Genomic DNA, 26,009 nt, shown 5'->3' on the forward strand with positions numbered 1-26,009 from the left:
ATAGTACATTGAAACTCGATGAGGAAATCATAGAAACAATCCGTTCATTGGACACTTGGAGCCACAAGGTACCAGAACTTGAGTTAAAATTGCTTTCAGCTCATTTGAAATATTTATTTTTGGGAAGTAATAACACACTTTCAATCATAAAGAGACCAAAAAAGTTTTCAAATAATCTATTCATATATGTAGATCACTGTCAACGATTTACTCCTAAAGCCTTCAAACAGTTTTCTCACGACGGCAATGGATACGCGACTTGGGTTTCACTAAACTCTATGGATAAACCTTCTCCAACCAGATTCTGATACCAATAGGGAAAGCTAGCGCAAGATTATTAGATTAAAAATTATTATCTCTAATTAAACTATCTAAGAACTTTATAATAATATTAAACAAAGCTAAAATTATCTGATACTCTCTACAGTCACAATACTGATTATGAGTTTCTAAATGATTATCAAATAACTCATACCCTTCACTTACTAATTCTTGTTTGAAAACTAATACTTCTTGCTTATTAGTAAGATCTATTAAAAGTAGTTTTTATATAGCATCTTTAATAAAACTAGACATATATATTCATAAAAATCTTACAGTGTCGTCTTGGTAGTTCGAATGCAGTTTCCAACCAGTTGGCTTGATTTCAGAAAGTGAGATGTGATGGCTTGGAATAGTATACCCAGTAATCGAACTTGCCAGAAGGTTCTCCCAATAATTCTTCTACTGGAAGATTTTCTTGCTTAGCAATCCGCACAAAATCATTTCGGAGTTGTTGAATTCTTTCACCTAATTCATCTACTTAGTTTCAAGCTGCTTTAAGACCATAAATTTAAAAATTTTATTGATAATAGTAATTATACAAACACACTTCAAACACTTGCAAATACTCCACGAAATATAAACACACTCAAAGACACTCTTGAAAGAAAAACTTGACAATTATTTACATCGCATGGTTATTTATTTTGATGAATGGAATCTCTTTATCGGCATGGCTTACGTCATCTTTTTGTCACCATTTTAGAGACCACTTAGTGAAGTACTTAGGGAATCTTTTAGTGTGTTTCATAATTCATAAGGGTCATGACTGTCCATAAATAATTGTTCTGACGTGTTGTCCTCATCTTCTGAATCACTGTCATCCTGTCAAATCTTGATTTTGAACATTCTCCTTTGGCTTCTGAGCTGGAGCATTCTGCCCTTGCTTTTAAGATGGCAGATTCGTCCATATCTCCTAATACAGTGAATAATTGTTTCTTCAATTTTTCTCTTGGGACAGATTGTAATAAGTCTTTGAAGAATTCTAACATATTAGGAGATGAAGTGGTTTTAGATGAATTTGGCTTTTTAGCCAAGCAGATTATTCCTTTATTGCTATAGATTGATTCATATTTATCCCACCATTTAATCATTATTCTCCTTGCTGATCAGAGTATCCTTTCTATCGAGAATTTATATTGTCCCATCTGACTATCCAAGGTATTTTGTAAAGGATTGTGAATAATACTCTTGGATCCTTCAAGACCCTGTTTGTTTCAGCAAATTGTTCATATATTGATATTACCTTATTAGGTAAGGTGATAGGAAATAATCCCCAATTGAAAAACCAATTGTAGAATCAGAGGGGAAAAGCTTTCTTTATCCCGTTGGAATTGCATGAACCAATTGAATTTTCTTTGTCTGTTCTCATATAAGAGAGCTCCTGTCTAGAGACATGAATATAATCAAAATAACTCTAGTATTTAGGTTTTGTGTAGCTTAGTTCTCTTTATTTAAAAAGAGTATCTCTCCGTTCATCGTTGGATATCACTCTTTTAATAATATCCGATTGAAAATATTTTTTTTTATTTAAAATTTTACATTATTATTTAATTTTTATAGATATTAAAAATATATGAAAATATTTTAGTCCATCGCTTCCTTATTTACACTTTTATATATATTATAGAATTATAAATATTATTATTATTATTATTATTATTATTATTATTATTATTATTATTATTATACAAATAAAAAATAATTATTTTTAATGGGATTATATTTATAATTATAGTCTTATAAAAATTTTAATCCAATGGCATTCAACATCAATTTTTATTTGATTTACAGTTAATAAGTTTTATGATTTATTTTAATTAGCTTAATATTATTAAAATTTTTATTTATGAGAAATTATTAATTAATTAAGAGTTATTAATATAATAAAATTTATATGTAAAATAATAATTCTACCTTCATTAGAATTACATTAAATATATATAATATAATTTTAAAATTAAATTAAAATTTTATATTATTATTTAATTTTTATAAATATTAAAAATATATAAAAATATTTTAATCTATTCAAAAATTTACCCCTCATTCATAGAATTATTATATGAATGAAAAAATAATTATTTTTTATAAGATTATATTAATAAAACTTTTAATTTAATGTCATTCAACATCAAATTTTATTTGATTCAACATCAATTTTTATTTGATTCACGGTTAATAAATTGTATAGTTTATTTTAGTTAACATAATATTATTAAAATTATTATTTATGAAGAATTATTAATTAATTAAGAGTTATTAATGTAATAGAATTCATATGTAAAATAATAATTCTACTTTCATTAGAAATACATTAAATATATATAACATAATTTTAAAATTAAATTAAAATTTTATATTATTATTTAATTTTTATAGCTATTAAAAATATATCAATATATTTTAGTGCATTCAAAAGTTTATCCCCTTATTCATACTTTTATATATATTATATATTAATTTAATAGCATTATTTATAATATAATTTTTTTATAATATTAAATACTTTTAATTATTTTTATAATATATTTTATTATTTTTAATATATTAATATAATAATACTATAATTAAATAGTACGAATTATAAGTTTATCATTAATAGCTATTATATTTTTTATGAAATTTTATTTATATTATATAGATAACTGTTTTAAAAAATATAGAATAACAATAAAAAATTATTTCAAGTATTTACTATTAATCATGTCGTAAATACTATTTAATTTTAGTGTTATAAAATTAAAATATAAAATATAATAAAATATTATTTATTATAAAAATTATAATATAAAATATAATAAAATATTATTTATTATAAAAATTATGTTATAAATATTTTGTCACTTTAGTTCGAAATCATTTAGAAAAATATTTAAAAGTGGATAGCAAACGGAACTGTATAGAAAATATTTAGAGTTATGGTATGACATTACCCTGCAATTAGACCTATCCGATAAAATGGATTATTTATAATTTATTAAAAATAAATATATAAATTAATTAATATAAATATTTAAAATTATAAAAACTAAATTTAGTTCTTATTGTACTGCTCTTGTCCACTGTATATATTTAATCGAAACATAATTTTAGTTTTATAATACTATAATTAAATAGAATCAATAATATTATTTTATTTATGGATGGATTTAAAAAAAAACAGCTAAAAAAAAAAAGAAGAGAAGGTAGGGAAAAAGAAGTCACTAGGACATGACTGTTAATTGACCGTTGGGTAGTCTGGCAATTGCAATCTTTTTTTTTTTTTTTTTTTTTTTTTTTTGCTTCCGCTTTCTTTTATTTTCATTCAGTTAAGGTCTGATTGTCTTTTGTCTTTTGATTAACTTTTCCAAAATGGTCTTTCTTAGCCTTCGCCGATGTTTAGCTGTGTTCTTTTATCTTTGTCACATATCTAGAATTTGCATACAGAGGACTTTGTTGATATATGGTTTGAATGTGAGTTTATTTTATTTTATTTTTTATGAATGCTGCTGGTGTGGATAAAGGTATTGGAGTCCCGTGAATAGATCGGCGCCGGAGCAAGATGTCTCCTTAAAGCTGCTTTATGACTATTACAGACTACAACTGTCATGGGCCAGTACTCTTCTCCATTTGATATGATCAGTAGAGTGGGAACACTTTTGGTTGGTATGGGTGTTGAGTCAATAAAAGACTTTGAGGTGCTGTTAGGTCGTAGTGTCGATTTTGATTACTTGTTTGAGAGTTTTTACGCTTACATTTTTTCACTGTGTGCTTTGCCTGTTTTTTTCTCCGGTTACTATAAGTTTGGTTTATCGGTTTCAACTTCGTGCAGAAGTTCTCAAAATTATGTAATTTGGCGATGGTGCAGTGAGTCTGGCATCTGTGGCAACGAGGCACCCGGTATGTTTACAACATGTCTCGTTTGGATGTTGAATTGTAGACTTTGTGGATTTTTTATGCTTTTTTGAAATTTTCTTATGTTCTAGCGGTTGTTTATAATTTTGTTGTCTGACCTGATACAATTTCGTTTCCATGATAAAAAATATATATTATTTTATTTAAATATTAATAATATAATTAAATAAATATTAAAATATATAATATAAAATTAAAAATAATTTTATATTAACAACATTAATTCTTCGATAAAATATATTTAATATTATATTATAAAAATTAAAAGATATTGTAAAAAAATATAATAAAACTAACTAAATATATTTTATTTATATTTAAAAAACAAAAAACATGCTTTTTTATTTATAATACTCTTATTTTTTTTTCTAATAATTATCTATATAATATAAATAAAATTTTATAAAAAATATGATATAATATTCAAATATAAATAGTACTCCTATAAAATTTTATAAAAACTTAATTCTTGAGACTAAATATTTATATTAATTAACTTATTATCCATTTCTCTTTAATAAGTTATAAATAATTTAATACTCTCTTACGGTCATATAGGTAATTAATCGTAGAGTAATATCATTTCATAATTTTAAATATTTTCTATGCAATTCTCTTTGTTATGGACTTTCATATGTTTGACTTTAAATGTTTGACCGAACGATTTTTGAACTAACCTGATAAAATATTTATAGTATAAATTTTTTAATCAAATAATATTTTATATTTTAATTTTTTAGTATTAAAATTATATAGTATTTGTGACATCTTTAATGGTAAATAATTGAAATTTTGTATAGTATTCTTATATTTTTTTAATAATTACCTAAATAATATAAATAAAATTTTATAAAAAATATAATAACTATTTATTGATAAACTGATACTATTTCATTACAATATTATTATATTAATGTGTTAAAAATAATAAAATATATTATAAAAAATAATTAAAAATAATTATTATTATAAAAAATTAAATTAAAGATAATACTATCAAATTATTAATATATATATATATTATAATAATAATTAAAACAATTAATAAAATAAAATAATTTTTTAAAATTAAAGGTAACTGCAATGGCTTTGTTAAAAACAAAAAAAAAAGAGTTGAGTCACTCTAATCTGGCGCGTGTCAGATAGGCGCCAGGTAGCACCGGGTGGGCGGTCAAACCTTTCTTTGGCAAATATTTTGTCAAAAACCTAAAATGCTATTTTAAGTTTTTTTAATAGCAAAAGGATAAAAATTCCTATTATATATATTCTTTATCTCAAATAATAGAAAGTGCATATCTCAAAATTCAAGAAACGTCCAAAGAGCAACAGCCACCACTGGGGAGGTGTGTGTGGAATGCACAAACCACAATCAGACACGAGATATGTTATGCTTAGTCATGCCATATGCACCGTTTTCTTTATGCTGCATTTCCTTTTATTTATATATATTTTTGGACTTTTTAAGAGTAAATTTTTTTATTAAATATATTTTATACTTAAAATTAATTTTTGAGATATTTGTTTACTAAAAATATTTTATATTTTTTTAATAACCAAGCTTTTGATATATTCTACAGATCTCACAATAAAGTAAATTTTTTGATGTGCTTAGTCCAGCATGAACTTAAAAGTTATTAAAGTAATTTCTATTTATTTATTTCATAGTTCAAAGAATCCGTAAAAATAAATGGTTAAGTGTTTAAAATTCAAACGTGATCAAATTGAAATTTATTCGATATATTATTAAATAAATATTATATTCTAAATAAAACAAGATTTTAATAATTCCAATCCACAATTGCCTCAATTTATCATATTCAATATTATGAAAACTTGTTGTCTAAATAAATCAAGCATTCCAAAGAATTAAAAAAAAAAATAAGATACTAACATTTGACGTCATAAAGAGAAAATTCATCCACCATGCATTTTTCAATCAAAAATTCTATTTCACTAAATGACATTTTCATTCAAACTTACACCAAATAAACATCATTGAATATTTCTATTATGATTTACTATATTTTTGCAAAAGTTAAGAAAACCATTTACACATATTCATATACACATGAAAAGTGAAAACTTAAGCTCAAATTTCAATTAAAATCAACTTGCATTTAGTATACCTTATGCAATATCTTAACGTTATAAGTTCTAACTAAGAATTAATGTCTTTTAAGCCAATGGAACCCGTATGATTGCATAGTTAGACAATTCTATATCATTAATGGAAGGAAATAGTCCAATTATAATTGAATATAATAAATAAAAGCCCAATAAAATAAGATTCAGTATTTTTATTAAAGCCCATTTTGAAATTCCTTAAAAAAGAGAAAATAATAAAAAAAAAGAAAAAAAAAAACAAAACAAAATATCCATGCAACTGCCGAATATATTGTTGTTGGTAGGCAGTTCAATGCCTACCAACACAACTTCATTTTTTTTCTTAATTTTTAATATTCTTCTCTCTTGGTCTCTTTCATTTTCTTTGGTTGAAATTGTTTTTAGATAAGAATCAAATCTAATCTGATGAGAGAATAGAAATTAATAATCATTTCAACAAATTGGGAGTATTTAATTAGGCTACTTCAGTATTGATTTCTTGATTTAAATTTTTATGATCGTGTGAAAAAGAGTTAGTTAATTAACAGTGCAGCGTGTGATTTGTGGAACTGTGATTCAACTTACATACTCAAATTTAATGAAAAACATTGCGATTCTAAATAATTTTTAGACCGTAAAAATATATGTATAATTCATTTAAAACACGTGATTATACATGTACTAAGTGATAGAAAGTGATTTTTAATATTTTTATTAATTTTTTGGATCTTGAAAAATTTATGGAATTTTCTATATTAATATCAAAGCTATTATTCTTATAATTTGTAGATTTTTTTTTGAATTTTCATATGTTTATAGCTGTCAGTGAATTAATTAAATTTTTATTAATTATTTAAACATATTTATACAGGTATTTTTATTAATTATTGATAGAGCATATTTTAGACCGTTTTATCATGATATTATTGATGTTTATTTACACTATTTTTATATAATTTTGTGATTTTAATCTTGTTTTGCAGATATTAGGTGTAAAGAGACAATCTGGTGAAAATGTTCTTAAAACTGCCAAAAAGTGGCAAATATGGAAAGTGGCAAATAAGAAAAGTTTTCAGATAAGTAAAGTTTTCAAATATGGAAAGTCTTGAAATAAGAAAAGTGCAGTAGTAAAAATAAATAATGAAAGCGCAGTCAATAGATTATTTGAAATTCAAATTGCAGATCTTTCTTACCTCGTTTAAAGATGTGCAGACACCTCGACAGTCAGATCTTCCTATTTAGGCAGCAAGATTTCAAGAAGACGCACTTGTCTCTCTTGCATTCAGCATTCAAAATTTGAAATTCAAACGAAGGTTGCACCTAAAAGGGAAAGATTGGACAGCATATCTTTCCCTTTGCACAATCCATCCGCGCGCCACCTTCCTTCTAAAGAGCTATCCGCGCGCCTCCTTCCTTCTGAAGATCTTGCAATACGATTATTTCCTTTTCAAACACAACTTGGGTAGTAAGTAATAAGGACCTAGGGCAACACTTTTAACTATAAAAAGACACATAAGGAACCTCCCCATGCTTTTTCAACACCCCCTTAGACACACCTATTGGATTGCAAGTGGCCACATCTCTTCTTCATCTATTTTTTTATTTTTGATTTTTGTTTCAACCATGAGTGGCTGAAACCTTTTATTCTAATTGAAGATTGATTGATACTTTGATTCTAGTTGAAGATTGGTTGATTCTCAGTTTATTTCGCTTTCAGTTTATTTAGCTTTAAGTTTATTTCGCTTTCAGTTTATTTTCTTGGTCTTAATAACAAAGATAGGTAAGTTTTCAATTCCCTGTTGATTCGATCCTTTCACCACTATCTGCAGTTGTAATATTTTTGATAATCAGAAATATTATTTTTAACCGGTTTCGACAACCGCGAGTTAATTATGTTTTGCAATTTAGTATTTTCTGTGATATTGATACTAATAGCAAATAAGCGAAATAAAATTTTCAATAATATAATATATAATTTTATGATTAATTAAAATTTAATTAAACTTTAAATTGGTAGAGACTTTTTAATTATGTTCTCGTCACGGTAAAGGTTTTGTATACCCCAAATTCAAAGTTCAGAAGTTTTGAAAACAAAAGAAAACACTGAAGAATGACTCGGGAGCACTTGAAAACTCAAAAAAGAAAAAAAAAAAAAATCGAAAAGCAGATGGTGTTCTGAAGGCAACGCATAGATCACACCAGTCTAGGCTATTATGCCTGGACTGGGCAGACCCTAGGAGCCACGCGTGAGCCCATGCGCTCACGCACTGTGCTGCACACCCAGGCTCGCACCCCTAGGCTAAGCCCACACATGCAGCCTAGGTCCTTAGCAGATTCAGATATTTTTTTTTTCAAATTTATTTTAAAAGAAAAGGAAATATTTTTTAAAAAACTTTTGATCTAAAAAAATAATAATAAATTAAAAATAAAAAAACAGTTTTTAATAAGTGATATTTAAAAATAAAATAAAATTAGGGTTAATGACTTTTGATTTTATTACAATTATACTATAATTTTTTTATCAATTAAAATTTAACTTGTTAAAATTGATTCAATTATATCAATATTACTTATACTGTTAAAAACTAATAAAATTATTATATCACTCATTACATCAATATCAGATATCATGTCAATAAATTTTTAAATAAAATTAATAATAATTTAAAAATTTCAAATAGAATTACAATAAAATTAAAAATATAATATTTTTTTAAGTAATTATTTATTTTATTTAATAATTTTTTTAAGAAATAAAGAAATATGTGTTAAATTTATAATTTCATATGAATTATATATTTTTTTAGCCATCTAAAAAAATAATACTAGACGATTAGATATTTAATCCATATTTTTTTTTAAATTCACTCTAAATATTAGTATGATTTAGAAAAAAAAGTGATGGATTAACATTATATTTGAGAGTTAAAAAAATAATTTAAAAAAAATCCTAAAAAATTATTTTATTTTTTAAATATTTTTAAACTAAATTATATTAACTATTATTTTAAATTATTTTTTAATATTTCATAACTAATGTATTTAATAAGATTATTTTCTTAATGATAACTTTAAAAATAATATTAAATAATAAACATATTAGAAAGATTTAAGAAAAATCGATTGATAATGATATTTTAGTCAAAATAAGATCATGATAAATTATTATTATAAAATTATTGATACAAATTAAAAAAATAAATAATAATTTAAATATAATTTTAAATATGTTTAATAGTGAAAAAAAGTAACTTGATAATTTTATAAGTATCAAATTATACAAATAATGGTGGGGTGCATTTGGTCAAATATTACAAGAATAGAATTTAATTAGCAAAAAATAAAAGTTTAGGATTGAATTGCAATAAAAGTAAAATATAGATTTTTTGATAATTAATTATAAACTTTACTGATATGGCGTGGTGGTTGACGTGATAATTCTATTAATTTTTTAACGGCATAAGTAACGAGAAGTACAATTGGAATAATTTTAAAAGATCATAAAAGTGACAAAAAAATATAGGATTTAATTACAATAAAATCAAAAGTACATAATTTTTTTGGTGATTAACTTAAAATTGAGCATTGTTTTGTATAATTATTTTTTTAATAATGTTTAGTTATTATTAAATATTTTTTAAAACATTTTTTTAAAAAAATATCAACATAATATTTTTTTAATGGTGTCACTATCATTATTTTATTATTATTGTGGTTATTTTTATTTTCTGCGTGTGTACATAAATATGATGGTAGCTTCTAATAGGTGCAAGTCATTCGTGGCCTTTATACGATCATTTATATCAGGCAAAGAGTTCAGGTAGATGAGATGATTAGACATCTGATCATCTGTGATATAGATCCTATAGATACTTCATATGAGATAAACTATCTAGTACAATTTATCATCGATATGAATAATAAGATGCAATTAATTATATATTTAAAAAGGTAGTCTTTTGCTAGACAGAGAAAGATATATGGATTTAAGGATCCTGTTGTCTAATTTCAACTTAAAAGTTATTTTGGATTCCACTTGGAAGAAAGCCAACGAGTTCTGCAGACGTCTTGTATTGGAATTTATTAGTGAATACACCAAATGAATTGCAAATAAAACGACATGTCTTTTGATTAGATTGTGAAGAGTTAATAGTAGATCTACAGTTAATTTAAAACTTTCTAGAGTTGATTATAATCTAAATCATTTAGAAGATGATTTATACATATTTCTTAAAGCGTGTATACCTGTGACTGAGATTTACATTAGACGTAAATAGTTTTTTTTTTTCAAAATTATAGTTATCCTTGAAGTTTTTTTTTACTATCGAATTTTTTTTATGATGAACAATGTGTTGTTGATAGTTTCATGAATTTATATATTACTTTATTTTATTTCACGAATTGTAATTTTTTTTTGTTTTAATATCATATGTTGATATAATGTACATGAATTAATGCTTTTTAGATGTCAATTATAAGATATTTAAACTTTTAAATTATAAGTAATTTAAGATATAAAAAAAACATACAACAATAAAGAAACATATATCAATTGATCATGTGACTCCACAAAGGGATTACAAGTCTTATAAATCAAGCACCATTCTATACACTATACATATACACTATCTCTATACATTTACATGTCCACACTAGCTATTACACCACTCTGTACTCTTCCTATACCCTGCTGAGTTCTCTCTGACCTCTGAACCTGCACAACTGGAGTTAGGGGAGAGGGATGAGCTACTATAGCCCAGTGAGTAGAATAGTAATAAAATAACAGGTGATAAAACATGCTCTCATGGAATGCAACACATAAGCACATCACCTCGGCCGGACGGATCAAAACTCCCTCTATCTCATCTGGGGTACCGGAGTACCATGTGCCTGGTCCCCGTAGGGCTGTTCCAGGTCTTTGTGTGCCTGGTCCCCGTAGGGCTGTTCCAGGTCTTTCCTCTGAGGGCTAATGAATCCTCACGAAGTCCGTGCCGTCTCATAGAAACAATGTACAAGGAGCAGTGCCAAGTACAAGGATCAATGCAATGCAGCATCTTTGTGTACACTAATGCACTCACCCTATAGCATATTCATGATGCATGAAGCATGATAAAATATTCAGTTCTCATATTAAAACATTAAGTTAATTCCACTCACCTTTAGTTATCTCTGAACTGACTCTGCAGGTTCTGACACTGGACTCACTGCTGACTTCCCTGATTCCTCTGGTCCGTACCTACACAGGTGGACTCAAATGAGGGACCAAACTCACGCAAGAACATCTCTAAGAAACTCCCCAAAACCCCTCTCAACAATCCTAAAACCAGCACATAAAACATGCAAAAGAAAGCTGGACAGGGCACTTTCGGCGGCAGGATCGGCGGCCGAAACCCCACTCCAGAGACGAAACTCATGCATGTTCGGCGGCACCTTCGGCGGCCGAAGGTCTCGTCCAGAGACGAAACTCACACACTTTCGGCGGCCGAACTCCCTCTTTCGGCGGCCGAAAGTCTCTGTCTAAACAGAAAGCCTAGCTTTCAGGGGCAACCTTTGGCAGCCGAAACTGCCTCCACAAGGGGTTCGGCGGCCGAACCTTCCTTCGGAGGCCGAACCTGGTTTTGCCCGAAGGACAGAACCCTGCTCTGTTTCATGCAAACTCTGCCCAAAACCTACAAACATGCATATCAACTACTCCCAACTAGCATATACACATATATATGCACAAAGGGGTCTAAAACTACCCTAAAACCCCAAACAAACATAGCACATAACACTTAAACATGCTGGAACACCACAAAGCACCAAAAACCTCACCTAAACCTAAACATGCATACTACCCATACAAACTTCATAAAACCTTTCAAAATCATCAAAGAAGCTCAGGATCTTCACTTACCTCTTAAAGACCTTGAGGATGAAGGATCCTAATGTGGAGATATGAAGAAAAGCTCTTCCAAAGCTCCAAGCTTCAAAACTTGGTTCTTTTGCTCAAAACCTTCATAAGTCACCAAAACTCTTAAAACTCTTGAAAGATTGAATGAAAATCATGGAAAACATGAAAGTCAACGTAGGAGAGGCTGAAACTCACCTCTGGCTGCAAGTGGAGGAGAAATAACCTCCTTCCACCGACCCTTGGCCCTTTTATAGGTGGCTGGCCAGACCACCTTCGGCAGCCGAACGTGAAGCCGCAACCATGCAATGTTCGGCGGCCGCCAGAGGAAGTAAAAAGTGGAACAAATCCACTAGGAAGCCGAAGAAGAACAAGTTTTGGAGCAAATTGAAGTCTGGTCTGGAAATGGGTAGTGGTTCAAGCTCCGGTTCATATAGCTCTGGATGTGTGAGGTGCGTTAAGCCACACAAAGGGCTTGTCGGTTTGGGACTACATCCTGTTACAGATATGGACAGGAGGGGCACATGGCACATGAGTGTCCCAATGCAGCTATGATGGCTCAGTCCCAGCAGACAGCTTCTGGCAGTGTAGCTCAGCTAGCAGCTTTAGCCACATCTTAGGGCAGAGGGCGAGGTCGAGGGAGAGGGACAACCTCTTCTTTAGCAGGTTCCCAAGGGTAAGGTCCTTCAGCTCCAGCATGGATCTTCACCATGACATAGCAGGAGGCCAACACATCGAATACTGTGGTGTCAGGTAAACTCACTATTGGGTGTTCTGATGTGTATGCTCTTATGGACCTTGGTGTCTCTCATTCTTTTGTTTCTCTAAGAGCCGTAGACTGTTTGGGTTTAATAGCTTCTAGGCTAGAGTGTTTTCTTTGGGTTAGTGGGCTCAAGTGTGATCCATTTGTGGCAGAGTTAGTCTGCCGGTTCAGTCCAGTCTTTGTTGAGGATAAGTGCCTTCCAGCTGACCTTGTGGTTCTAGAGTTTATTAATTTTGACGTCATTTTAGGGATGGATTGGCTCTCTACTCATGGTGCTACCTTGGACTGCAGAGACAAGGTAGTCAGGTTCAGAGAACAAGATGGATCAGAGGTAGTTTTCCAAGGAGACAAGATAGGTATGCCTAGAGGTTTGATATCTGCCCTACAGGCTCATAGGTTACTTAGGAGGGGTTGTCAGGGGTTTCTTGCTCATGTCAGAGAGGTTAATGGTCAAGTTAGGGAACCAACTTCAGTGCCAGTAGTCAGAGTGTTTCTTGACATTTTTCTAGACGAGCTACCAGGTTTACCACCTGCTAGGGAAATAGAGTTTAAAATTGAAGTAATACCCGGAACCAGACCCATCTCTATTCCTCCCTACAGGATGGCACCTGCCGAGTTGAAGGAATTGAAAGAACAGTTGTAAGAATTGGTAGATAAGGGTTTCATCCGACCTAGTACCTCCCCTTGGGGTGCTCCAGTGTTGTTCGTGAAAAAGAAGGATGGATCCCTAAGACTTTGTATTGACTATAGATAGTTGAATAAAGTCACTACCAAGAACAAGTATCCGTTACCCAGGATCGATAATCTGTTTGACCAGCTAGCAAGAGCAGGTTATTTTTCCAAGATAGATTTGAGATTTGAGTATCATTAGTTGAGAGTCAGAGAGGAAGACGTACCCAAGATAGCTTTCAGGACCAAATATGGGCATTATGAGTTCCTAGTGATGTCGTTCGGGTTAACCAATGCCCTTGCAGCATTCATGGATCTCATGAATAGAGTTTTTAGCCAGTTTTTGGATCACTTTGTTATTGTTTTCATTGATGATATCTTGGTGTATTTCAGAAACACAGAGGAGCATGCCCATCATCTGAGGATTGTGTTGCAGACCTTGAGAGAACACGGCTTGTATGCCAAGTTCTCTAAATGTGAGTTCTGGTTGAGGAGTATCTCTTTCTTGGGGCATGTGGTGTTAGAAAAGGGAATCGAGGTGGACCCTAAGAAAGTAGAAGCTGTAGCTAACTGGTCCAGACCCACTACATTGACAGAGATTAAAAGCTTTTTAGGAGATTAAAAGCTTTTAAGGTTTGGCAGGTTACTACAGGAGGTTTGTCCAGGACTTCTCTAAAATTGCTGCTCCTATGACCAGATTGACCAAAAAGAATCAGAGATTTGTTTGGTCAGAACAGTGTGAAGAAAGTTTTGAAGAGCTAAAGAAAAGACTGATGTCAACACCGGTGTTAGCTCTACCTACGAGTAATGAGGATTTCACAGTGTTTTGTGATGCATCCCGAGTGGGACTAGGTTGTGTGTTGATGCAGAATGATAGGGTAATTGCTTATGCTTTTAGACAACTGAAGAAGCACGAGTTGAATTATCTTACACACGATCTAGAGATGGCAGCTGTGATCTTTGCACTCAAGATGTGGAGGCATTACCTGTATGGGGTAAAATGTGAGATCTTTACAGATCATAAGAGTTTGCAATACATCTTGAGTAAGAAAGAGTTGAACCTGAGGCAGAGAAGATGGGTAGAACTGCTTAGTGATTTTGATTGCAAGATCCAGTATCATCCGGGTAAAGCAAATGTAGTAGCGGATGCTCTCAGCCGGAAATCACTTGGCAGTTTATCCCATATCTCAGTAGAGAGAAGACTGGTGGTGAGTGAATTTTACAGGCTCATTAATGAGGATTTACAGTTAGAGTTGTCTGGTAAGATGCATTAGTAGTTCAGATGAAAGTGATACCTATATTTGTGGAGCAAGTGGCACAAAAACAACACGAGGACCCGAGTTGGTGAAAATAGCGAGAACTGTTCAGACAGGCAAGAATGGTGAGTTTAGATTCGACAAAAAAGGGATCGTCTGTTATGAAAATAGATTGTGTGTACCAGATGACGTAAGCTTAAAGGGAGACATTATGAGAGAGGCTCATAATGCGAGGTACATTGTTCACCCTGGGGCCACCAAAATGTATCAGGATCTGAAGGGAGTTTATTGGTGGCCAGCTATGAAGAGGGAAGTGGCTCAGTTTGTGTTCGCTTGTGAAATATGTCAGAGGGTGAAGCGAGAACATCAAAAGCCAGCTGGAATGCTCAACCCACTACCAATTCCAGAGTGGAAATGGGAAAACGTGGCAATGGAATTTGTGGTGGGATTACCAGCAACGTCAAACAGATTAGACTCTATATGGGTAATAGTGGACAGATTGACCAAATCTGCTGACTTTATTCTTGTCAGGAGTGGTTACTCTATGGACAAATTGGCGTAGGTATATGTGGAAGAGATTGTCAGGCTGCATGGGGCTCCAGTTTCGATAGTATCAAATAGGAGACCCCAGTTTACCTCCAGGTTCTGGCGGAGTCTGCAAAATGTTATGGGCATGAGGCTAGACTTTAGCACTGCCTTCCATCCACAGACTGGCGGACAATTAGAGAGGACCATCCAAATGATAGAAGATATGTTAAGAATGTGTGTGCTAGACTTTGGCGGTTCTTGGAGGCATCATCTACCATTGGTGGAGTTTGCCTACAATAACATTTACCATGCTAGCATTAGGATGGCTCTTTATGAAGCTCTATATGGGAGGAAGTGCAGGTCACCTGTCTGCTGAGAAGAAGTAGGAGAAAGGGCCTTGGCAGGGCCAGAGTTAGTAGAGATCACCAGTAGAGTAGTGCCTATCATTAGAGAGAGGATCAGAACAGCTGTGAGCAGACAAAAGAGTTATGCAGACATCCGCAGGAAGCATGTTGTTTTCCAAGAGGGGGATATGGTGTTGCTTAAGGTGTCTCCTATGAAGGGGGTGATTCATTTTAGGAAGAAAGGTAAACTAGCTCCGAGGTACATCAGACCCTTTGAAATTTTGCAAAGGATCGGGAATGTATCTTATAAGTTAGATTTACCTGCTTCAATGGAGAGGATCCATCCGGTTTTCCATGTTTCCATGTTATGAAAGTTCGTGTCAGATCCAGGCAAGGTTCTTAATGAACCTGATATGGAGATCCTAGGAGATCACACCTATGTTGAACAGTCAGTTCGAATTGTAGACACGCAGATCAGAAAGCCAAGGAACAAGGAAATCGCGATGGTGAAAGTCTTTGGAATCACCACAACATGGAAGAGTGCACCAGGAAGACTCAGGAGTCCATGCTTCAGCAATACCCCTATCCCTTTTAAAGTAAGCGTCTTACGTTTTCATGTGTTTCCTTAATGTTTATGTTGGCTTGTTTGCTGTGTTGAACATTTGGGGATGAATGTTCTTAAGGGGGGAAGAATGTAATACCCGGCTAAACTCTAGCGTCAAAATTCCAACCTTCTGACGGAATTCCCGTTGGAGTTTGGAATTCCCGAAGCTGGAATCTTCTTAGAAGGGTAAAATAAGGTTTCTATAAAATGAATTTGAAAATTTTAAGGTTTTGAGTGAAAAGAAAGAAAAGAGTTTGAAATGAAAAAAAATTTTTGAGCACACCCCAAGTTCGGCCGCCAAAGGTGGTGCCGCCGCGGGACCTTCCCTTTCGGCCCTCGAAGGTGGTTTATCTAGCCACCTATAAGAGTCCTTTAGCCCGAAAATGAGAGAGCTTTCTCTCCATTTTCGGGCAGAGGTAGGTCCATGCCCTCCCTTTGTGGTTCTTGTTATTTTTCCTTCAAATCTTTCAGAAAATTCACGAGTTTCCTTTTGTTTTTGAAGATTTGAGCTTGCATCCAAGTTTTTAAACCTTGGAGACCTCCGGAGACCATTTTACCTCATCTCCAAGTTGGGGTTGCTGTCACCTTTAGATCTCCAAGAGGTAAGCCTAGATCTTTGCTTTTTCTATGTTTTAAATAAGTTTTAAGAAGGGGTTAAGGGTTATTAATGCATGAAATGGTTAGATCTAAAGTTTTAGGGTTTGAGTTGGGTTATTAATGAATGTTTGCTCTTGTGTTGTTTTTGTTGTTGCTTGTTGGGGATTAGGCTAGTTTTTATGTCCCTTATGCAAGATGAGTGAGTATACATGTTTTTGAGTGGTTGGGTGTGAGGATTGGAGTGTTTTGGTGGCTGTGTACATAGGGCAGAATCGGGTTCTGCCTTGTTGGAAAATCCAGGTTCGATCGCCGAACCTGCTCGTGAAGGCAACCTTTTGGCTGCCTAACCTACCCTCGAAAGCATGGACTTTCGGATTTGTGAAGGGGTCTAGGCCGCCGAACCTGCCCCCGAAAGTCCCCAACTTTCGGATTTGTGAGGGACCTTCGGCCATCGAACCTACCGTCGAAAGTCCCCTGCCCAGCCTTCCTCTGCTTGTTTTATGTGCATGTTTTGATATGTTTTAGGGAGTTTTGGGGAGCTATTTAGAGTCATGTAATAGTTATGTTTGATCCCTCATTTGAGTCCATCTATGTAGGATTGGACCTGGGAGACCATAGAGGCCTGCAGTGATATAATTGCGTCAGTGTTAGGCGAGCGTCAGCCAGAGGTGAGTAGAACTGAACTAATCTATTGTTTTAAAGTAATCAAACTTTTTAAGCATGTTCATGCATCACGAATGCCATGTTTATGTATTAGGTTGTTTTGCATTAGAATTCACGAATATGATACATTGCATAATTTACTGTTGATGTGGATAGATATTGGATGACCCACTAGCCCTTGAGGATGATATAATGTGATACGGAAGTCAATGTGAGGCCCATTCTATGCCCCTGGCAATATATAAGAGAAAGTCCAGGTCGAGGCCCATTCTATGTCCTGGCATTATGGATATGTTATGTTATGTTTAAGAGGAAGTCTTGAGGAGCTCCGTCGAGGTCGGGCACTATTGGAATATGTAGAGGGTTACTGGTGACAAATCCATCTTAATGTGAATTGTTTGTGTTGTGACGCATTTCATACGAGCATATGTTTATTAAACTGTTTTTATGTTCTGCTCACTAGGCTCTTATAGCTTATCCCTTTCCCCTAACCCCAAGTTTGCATGGTCAAACATAGCTCGGAGAAGTTGGTATAGTTGCTGGTATAGTCTAATGTAATAGTATAGTGTGTGATAGAGCCAAATTTAAACCTATTTTCCATATTGATATTTATATTAATTTACACATTTTCTGCCTAATTTTGTGGTTTTGATCTTATTTTGCATAAAATGGAGTAAAATGGTAATTTGGCAAAATGGCCTTAAATCTGCCCAAAAGAGAGCAAAATTGTACAAGCATGGTTTGCCCAAACCAAAGTGAAGCTGAAATAAAGAGGAAAAGTGATAACTGACTGACCAGACTGTTTGCCCAAGACTGTTTGGGCAAACAGTGGAGCAAGACAGAGACAAGAACCAGGCACACAGATAGCAGTCACGACAGATAGCCTGTCTGCCCAAACAACACCGGGCAAATAGCACCAGCAACCAGAAAACCAGTAAATCTGCCAAACTTGGGTAACAAGTCAACACGAGTCTTTTTACACTCCAATCACGTGGGACAGCTCAACAACGCATAATTCCACCTCAGCACTCTCTCCTACATATTTGGGAAGTCAAAAATAAAAAAAGACAAAAATGCCCTCCAAGAATCCAAGTCCAAATAGGAAAAGGAGTCCCAACACAATAAGGAAACCCTAGGGCAGCCACTCCAGCCTATAAAAGGACCAGCAAACTAGCAGAAGAATCATCTTGGGATCAATATACATCCTCGGCAGAACCACTCCAGCAGCTGCGCGCCCCTTGCGCCAGCCCTTCTCCATCCTTTCTTGCTTTCTTTCTTTTATTTTTGTATTAGTTTCAGCCATGAGTGGCTGAAACCCTTTTTCTAGTTGAAGAATAAGGTGAAACTTTAGTTGTTTATGGATTGGGAGATATGAACATGATCTTTTATTTATCAATATTTATGCAATTTGATGTTGAATTCTATTATTACTTTGTTATTTAGATCAATAGGGCCCATTGATTCTTGATTGCAAAGTGATAATTTGTTAGTTTGGATAGTTTGAAGTCTGTAATTGCTTGAATTATTCAAACACAAGTAACTCTTGGTATAAAAACCTAGGAAATTGCATAATCTAGCAATATCACCATACGTTTGGGTAGCTAGAATTAGGTCTCTCTATTTCTTAATGCAATTAACAGTTGTTAGATGCCAAAGGCCTAAGGACGTTCCTTGGCAACTTGTTGATTAGTGGTTAATTGGAGGACGTTCCTTAATTAACCTATGCTTAAGGAGGGATATGGAGGTGAGAAGCGTCTTCCACCTCCATAACTAATTTATTGAGTCAAATAAAAGGATATAAGCATTAATGATCAATCTCAACAACTAAAGTGGATCCAACTCTTCAACTAGGCTTTCTCTCATTATTGAATTCTTTTTACTTAATTACTTGCTTTACTTTGCTATTTCTAATTCTACTTTAGTCATTAAACCACAAAACCCCCCAATTTACTTTTATTATCTATTTATTTACTTGGTCTTGATTGGAAAAATAAGTAAGTATCAATTCTCTGTGGATTCGATCCTTTTGCTACTATCTACAGTTGTAAAATTGTGGATAACCAAAAAGGTTATTTTTGACCGGCTTTGACAACCACGAGTCAGTGTGGACATGTAAATTTTAATGAATTAGAATTGTGCTTTGCCCTAGTTTTTATCCTTGTAATCCCTGTTAATATGATCCTTATTTAAAAGTTTTAATTATGAATTATATTTGAACCAAGCTTGAGGCATGTAATGTTTGCCATACTAGAGCATTTGATGAGGGCTCTAGTATGGGTTTTATGTTTTCAGTTTTGATACATGCACAGGTCAAGTCTTGGTTCATGAAATGTTTAAATTTTTGTTATATTGTATGATCATTTATGTGATGTTTATCAGGTGAACAGGATGTATAGTAGGCTGGCTACAGGTTCTGGTGACCTTAAGTCGATTTGAACCCTAGTATCGGTAGCAGTCCGGTATTCGGGTCGTTACGCTAAGCCTAAAAGAGTAGAAATAAACTAAACCCTAAAGTGCCAAACAAGGTTGGCCGAATTAAAAGCCCATATTAAAGGGGGCAGCACACTATGGCCCAAAAGCTAGGTCCAAACAACCAAACTAGTAATACTAAAGCAAATAAGATAGCATAAACTTAACCTAAACAAATGAGCTTAAAAAATACATTATTAAGGCCTAAGTAATATGTATAACACATCCCCCAAGGCTACTCATGAGTTGTGCACATGCTCCTTAAGTTGCACAGGCATTGCACATGTTTCTTTAAATCTGCCAACTTGGTTTGATGGACTTGTACACCTTCTAATTAGGCTCAATGGACTTGAATCCTCAAAAAAGACTTCCTTGATCTTTACTTTAGGCTTGTCTTTGTGTAGCTTTGGCCCATAAGCTTGATTATGCTCCTTCAGCCCATAGTTGCAAGTTTTACACTAAATTTGCCCCATATGAATTGAAGCATGCCCCAAGTGTAACGATCCGAAAATCGGACCGCTACCGGCGCTAGGATCCAGATCGGCTTAAGGCCGCCGGGACCCGTAGCAAGCCAAACATTCATCCTGTGAACCCGTTTAATCCCATACATGATCAACAACATACATAACAATTTCGAACTTTTCCTTACATTCATTCATTCATTCTTACATTCATTCACCAAACTCAACCTGTGCATGCACTATACATAAGCATCATCATAAACCATAACCCCTCTTTGGAGTCTCATCAATACCCCAATGGGGTAACATAACATGTATTGAGTTTGGTTACATAAGCATTATTAAAATCATGTATTCAACGGGATTAACAACATACTAGGGTCAAGCACAACTATAACCTCAATAGACATCATTACATTACATTTCTATGCTATACTTTTACATGACTGTACTTAACATAACATATCAACATTTATCATGTCCACACTAGCTATTACATGACTTGGTTCTTTTGCTCAAAACTCTCAAAACCTTCAAAAACACATGAAAACTCTTCAAAACCCTACAAGATTTGAGCAAGATCATGAAAGTCAACTAGGGAGGGTGTTGGACTCACCTCTGGCTGAAGATGGAAGCAAAATATCATCCTTCCACCGACTTGGCGCCCTTTTATAGGTGGCTGGCCAGACCACCTTCGGCGGCCAAACGTGAATCCGAAACCATGCAAGGTTCGGCGGCCAAACGTGAATCCGAAACCATGCAAGGTTCGGCGGCCGAAAGTCACCTTCGACGGCCGAACTTGCCATTTTCTCCCTTGGCTCTTTTCTTTCACAAACTCATTTGCCTTGATACTTAAAACCTTAAAACAAGTCAAAATACATAAGAAAACATATGTATTACCCTTCTCGAGGGTTCCGACACCCGAGATTCCACCAGACTACAGGAATTCCGAGGCCGGACTCGAGCCGGGTATTACAATGACCATGACTTCATTACTCTTGCTGACCTCCTAGTCTACCCTGTACCTGCAAACTTGGGGGTTAAGGGAGAGGGGTGAGCTACTAGAGCCCAGTGAGCAGAATAATAAAACATAGTATTTAAAACATATGATATCATGGAATGCATCACAGCACAAACATTTCACATCAAGGATGAACTTGTCACCACTTAGCCTTCTATACAGTCCAATTATGCCAGGGGCGTAGTGCAGGCTCGCCTGGACTTCCATAGCATACATACATATCCAATCATGCCGGGGGCATAGTGCAGGCTCACTCGGACTTCCATAGTCTGTCGTGTCATACCATATAAGGGCTAATGGATCATTCAACATTCATCCACACCAACAACATAATGTGCAATGCGACATATTCGTGGATCCTAATGCAAGCACCATAATATATCTCATGGCATTCATGATGCGTGAATCATGCTAAAACATTCATTATTTACTTTGAAAACATAGAGAGTTATTCCACTCACCTCTGGCTAGCTCTGACAAGACTCGAAAGCAGCTATCTCACTGCTGGGGTCCTTGGTTCCTCGGGTCCGAACCTACACTGGTGGACTCAAATGAGGGACCTAACAAACATGAATATGACTCTAAAATACTCCCCAAAAACCCCCTAAAACACCTCAAAACATCCATAGAAAACATGCAAAGGAAGGCTGAACAGGGCACTTTCGGCGGCAGGTTCGGCGGCAGAAAGTCCCTCCAGAGACGAAAGTCATACAGGTTCGGCGGCACCTTCGGCGGCCGAAAGTGCCCTCCAGAGACGAAAGTCCATTTTCGGGGGCAAGCTTCGGCAGCCGAAAGGCTTGCCTCACAGACAGGTTTGGCGGCCGAAAATCCTTTCGGCTGCCGAACCTGGTTTCTCCCCAAAGGGCAGAAACTCAGTTCTTCAATGCACACTTTCCTCCCAACCTTCCAAACAAGCATCCAACTCTCTCAAAGCATGCATACACACATACATCAACACCTAGGGGTCTCAAACTATCCTAAACCCCAACTACAACACATCAAACATGCATATCCAACACACATTGTCCATATAATCACATAAAACCTAACAAAGCTCAACTAACCTAAACATGCATTTCTACCCCATGAATCAACTTAAAACTTTTTTAAAACATACTATAAGCTCAAGATCGGCTCTTACCTCTTGAAGATCGAGAGAGAGACGACCTAAACTTGGAGAACCAAGGAAAAGAGCTCCTGAGTCTTCCAAGCCTCAAACTTGCTTTAATGCTCAAAAATCTTCAAAACAAAGTGAAAACTCATGAAAATCATGAAAGATTTGAAGGAAGAGACTCAAAATCGGCAAGGGACAGCGGAGAACTCACCTTGGCCAAAAATGGAGAGAAAAGCTCGCCCATTCGGACAAGGAGACCCTTTTATAGGTGGCTGGCCAGGCCACTTTCGGGGGCCTAACGTGCCTCCGCATGCATGCCATGTTCGGCGGCCGAACCTGGACTTCCCTCACTTATGCCTTCGGGGGCCTAAAGCACTCCCGAAGTGTATGCATGTTCGGCGGCCGAACTTGAGGTTCGGCGGCCGAACCTGAGTCTTCCTCTCAAGACTATTTTCATTCAAAACTTAGTTTCTTTCTTACTTAAAACCATAAAGTACATTAAAACATTTTATGAAAACATGGTTTTACCCTTCTAGCGGTTTTCGACATCCGAGATTCCACCGGACGGTAGGAATTCCGATACCGGAGTCTAGCCGGGTATTACACCAAGTATATTTGGATCATATGAATATGATTTTGAATTTTTTTACATCCATTTGAATTATTTAAGGTTGCTCCATACCGTTGTTGTAACCTGGACTTCCCTCACTTATGCCTTCGGGGGCCTAAAGCACTCCCGAAGTGTATGCATGTTCGGCGGCCGAACTTGAGGTTCGGCGGCCGAACCTGAGTCTTCCTCTCAAGACTATTTTCATTCAAAACTTAGTTTCTTTCTTGCTTAAAACCATAAAGTACATTAAAACATTTTATGAAAACATGGTTTTACCCTTCTAGCGGTTTCCGACATCCGAGATTCCACCGGACGGTAGGAATTCCGATACCGGAGTCTAGCCGGGTATTACACCAAGTATATTTGGATCATATGAATATGATTTTGAATTTTTTTACATCCATTTGAATTATTTAAGGTTGCTCCATACCGTTGTTGTAAGTCTGCCCTATCCGTATCATTCCCTCCTTTTTTAGAAAAAATTCGTTCTCGAATCTTGCTCATGTTCATGTTAGGAACCAATTCATGTTCAAAGACCTTCTCTTGAATAGGTGAAAATAGCATGAAACTATTTTCATGGATGTTCTCATCAACAACTTGCACATTAAGAATAAAAGAATTAGGCATAACAATGTTAGTCATAGAAAGATCATGTGGATATGACCCATTCTCCTTTATAACTTCAAAAATAATCCCATTCGCCTCCTCTACCTCATCAATCATGTCTTCCCCATATCCACCATCAATCACAATCTCTTCTTTAAGCTCAGTGATGGAATTTTCAGCAATAACTTTGCTAATTTCATGCATTACAACTTCCTCTTCAATTTCAATCTCTATGGAAGTTGAAATTGAAACTTTAGTCTCTTCTTTCTCCTTTTCTTTCTTCATCCTTCTCTTTCTTATCTCTTCTCTTTTCTTAGCAACAAACCTCTTTATCTCCAATTTTGCTTCACGTAAATTCTCTTTATAACCTTGAAACTCCTTAAGTAACAACATAACTTCTTTAAAGCTATATGTAACTTCCTTATCCATCCATTTTCTGCAATGCTGAATATAATTTTTAAAGCTATTTATTGCAAAATCAAGCATAAAATAGGAAACATTCTCCTTAATATCCATTTCAAGTTTCTCTCTATCATCTCCATGCTTATTCGAACTCATGGTTAAGAACAACATCAATAATCATAAAAAAAAAATAGAGTTAGTAGCAAAGTGATAGAGCATAATTTAGCCCATTTTATCATGATATTAATGATGTTAATTTACATATTTTCTGCCTAATTTAGTGCTTTTGATATTATTTTACAGAAAATGGTGTAAAGAGACATTTTGGAGAAAATACCCCTAAAACTGCCTTAAATGGAGCAAAGGAGAGCAAGCCTGCCAAGTTGAAATCAAGTGAAGCTAAATAAGGAAAGTGGCAAATAAGAAAAGAACATTCAGCCAAAGCAATTTGAAATTCAAATTTCAAATCTCCAAGTAGCCTTTTCCTTATTCAAGAAGACAAATCTCAAGTTGCCATGAATGAAGAGCCAAATAAGAAAAGTATTTTGAATTTCAAATCTTCAAGATTCATATTCAAATTTTAAATTTCAAAATCCAGCTTATTAAGGAAGCTAAATCCAAAGATCACATGCTTGCCACCTCATGCTTGGCACCTTCAAAATTCAAATTGCAAAGAGAGGCTCCACCTTCCCTATTTGTGCATAGGCGGCAAGGAAAGTGTGAAAGAGCCACCTGGGCAGCTTGGGCAGCATCTTGACAAACTTGGGCAGCAAGCATCAGCTAGGGCAACACACAAATCATATTTAAAGGACCTTAAGGGCTGCCGCACACCCCAATGAAGACAGCACCACCATTCGGCCAAGACTAGGAGAAGTGGCCGACGTTCTCCCTTCCCCATCCCCAATCCGGTTCTTCATCTCTTGTTCTTTTCTTTTATTTTCTGTTTTGGTTCAATCATGAGTGGCTGAAACCTTTTATTCTAGTTGAAGATTGGTTGAAACTTAAGTTGTTTTATGGATTGTGAGATCTGAACATAAACTGTTTGTCTTTGGTTTGTTCAATATTCATACAATTTGGTGCTTGAATCTATTATTGCTTTGTTGTTTTGATCAAATTGGCCACTTGATTCTTGATTGCAAGGTAATATATTGTTAGTTTGGATAATTTTAAGTCCGTAATTGCTTGAATTGTTCAAATATAAGAACACTTGGTGTAACAACTAAGGAAATTGTATGATCTAGCAACATCTCATGCGTTTGAGTAGCTAGGATTGGATCTCTCTATCTCTTCATGCAATTAACAATTGTTTTGATGCATAAGGCCCAAGGACGTTCCTTGGTAATTTGTTAATTAGTAATTAATTAGAGGACGTTCTCTAATTGGTTTAATCATAAGGAGAGACATGATGGTGAGAAGCGTTTTCCATCTCCATAACTAATCTATTGAATCAATCAAAAGAACATAAGTTTCAATGATCAATCCAAACAACTGAAGTGGATCCAACTCTTCAACTAGACCTTTCTCATATTGATTTCCCTTTTATTTTAATTATTCGCTTATTTAATTGCTTTCAGTAGTTGCTTAATCAAATCAATCTCATTTCTTTTATTCTGCATTTAGTTGCTTGCTTTCAATTTCTCATTCGGTTTAGTCTCTTGGGCTTGTTAAGAAAAAGATAGATAATTTTTCAA

The sequence above is a fragment of the Manihot esculenta genome, chromosome 7 (assembly GCF_001659605.2).
Source record: "Manihot esculenta cultivar AM560-2 chromosome 7, M.esculenta_v8, whole genome shotgun sequence".
NCBI lineage: Eukaryota > Viridiplantae > Streptophyta > Magnoliopsida > Malpighiales > Euphorbiaceae > Manihot > Manihot esculenta.